General features: G+C 45.3%; 1 protein-coding gene across 3 annotated transcripts in view; it reads right to left on the reverse strand.

The window, feature by feature from the left end:
- GANC (glucosidase, alpha; neutral C) overlaps positions 1-2,018 on the reverse strand; it is a 69,412-nt gene that overhangs the window by 11,246 nt on the left and 56,148 nt on the right. The gene's annotated exons all lie outside the window — the stretch shown is intronic.

A 2,018-nucleotide genomic window follows, 5' to 3' on the forward strand; every position in this document is an offset into this window, starting at 1 on the left:
GGGGGGAGTAAAAGCTAAAAACAAAAAAAAAACACTGACTCAAATAAGATTTTAGAATCACCTGTCTACCACTTTAAGAACTAATTAGAATGAGAGGTAGAGGTATTTTTGCTGGTGCCATGTACGAAGATCTCCACCTAGAAGGAGTAAAAAACCACATAGACCAGACCTCAAGCTCAGTCACCACGCTCCTCACCCAGCAAGTATTGACCAAAGGCCTACTATGTGCCAAGAACCCATCTAGATGCTGAGGATGCAGCAGTGAACACAGATAAAAATAAGCCTTAAAACAAGCTAACATTCTAATGGGAGAGCGAGAGTATAAACAAAACATCTAAGTAAATATACAGAATGTCAGGAGGTGGCACCATTTTGTGGAGAAAAATAAAGGATGGAGGAGGGCTGGACAGGAGCAGTGGGGGTGGTGTATAACCTTAAAGAGTTGGTCAGAGAAGACCTCGCTGGGAAGGAGATGTTCAAGGAAAGCCTTGAAGGAGAGAGAATGGGCCATACAGAGACATGGGGAAAATGACAGTGAGGGACCTTAGATATTTCCCTTGCACCCTGTGATGTGGTACTAGCCAACCAGTGAGGCAGATGTCTGGCAAGGAACGGCTTGGCTCCTCTCCCCAGGCTTTGGGAAGATGTAGCAAGAGCAACAATTAGAGGTGCTCTGGGGGATAGTGTTGAGGGGTATATTACCCCTCAACAATGTGCTTGCAGTTACGACAGGCCATTCATAAACATGTACGGCCAAGTCAGAAAGGAGGCTGGTTCCTCTCAACGGGAGCCTGGGCTTTGTGAGAATCAACTGGAGAAACTCAGCAGAAACGCTTGGCAGGGCAATTTAAAAAATCTTTATTGTTGAAAGTATTACATGCGTCCCCCTTTTCTCTCATTGCTGGTTGGCAGGACAATTTATTTAGCTGTTGTATTTGACCTTTTTCTCAAGTTCCTACTTGGCAAGGTAACCTCTGTAAAGAGCCCCCAGCTTCAGAATTGTAAATTCCGGGAGAAACCAAGGGCAAAGTCCATACTTCATGAACCTTCTGGAGAAAAGCCTGGCTACTTCCTGATCCCTGGAAGGAGTGAATATTCCTGTCCATGGTAACAGGTTTGACTCAAGTCAGGAGCTTGAGATAAGGAGATGATCTGGGATTATCCAGGTGGGCCCTAAATGCCATTACATTTGAGAGAGAAGGAAGAGGAGACACAGACACACAGAAGAGAAGCACTGTGGTGATGGAGGGGTAGACTGAAGTAATGCAGCTACAAGCCAAGGAGCACCAAAGATTGTGGGGAGCTGCCAGAAGCCTGAAGGAGCCATGGAAGAGATCATTCCTCAGAGTCTCCAGAAGGAACCAACCCTGCTGACACCTTGATTTTGAACTTAAGCCTCCAGTACTGCGAGAGAATAAATTTTTGTCGTTTTAAGCCACTAAGTTTGTGGTAATTCGTTACAGCAGTCTCAAGAAACCAATACAAAAGATGAATATTTAAAGAGAACACATTAAACCATTTTATTCAACCTGAAAAGAAGGAACCAATGCAACAACCACACATGTAAAGCTGGATGGAGGGAGAACACTGGCCCTGGTTTCCTGGTGTTGCCATGACAGCACTTGACAATATGAGCACTGAGCATGCCTGGCTCAGCTACCTCACCATCACCTCGACAGTCCAAGAAGAGCTTGCCATGACAGGCCCACGTGAGTTCAGTATTCTTCATGGCTCTTCCCCATCTGCTGAAGCCTGTGTCAATGCTCCAGTGCTCACGGATCCTCGCCAGGGTCTGCCTCCTTCCTGCTCTCCATCCATAGACTCTGACTGATGCCTCGAGTTTCTGCCCTGTCTCTTCTCCTAAGCCCCTTTGGATAGAGCAGTGATGGTGAACCTTTTGAGCTCAGCGTGTCAGCATTTTGAAAAACCCTAACTTAACTCTGGTGCCCTGTCACATATAGAAATTTTCTGATATTTGCAACCATAGTAAAACAAAGACTTATATTTTTGATATTTAT

This window comes from Myotis davidii, unplaced genomic scaffold (assembly GCF_000327345.1).
Source record: "Myotis davidii unplaced genomic scaffold, ASM32734v1 scaffold46, whole genome shotgun sequence".
Classification (NCBI taxonomy): domain Eukaryota; kingdom Metazoa; phylum Chordata; class Mammalia; order Chiroptera; family Vespertilionidae; genus Myotis; species Myotis davidii.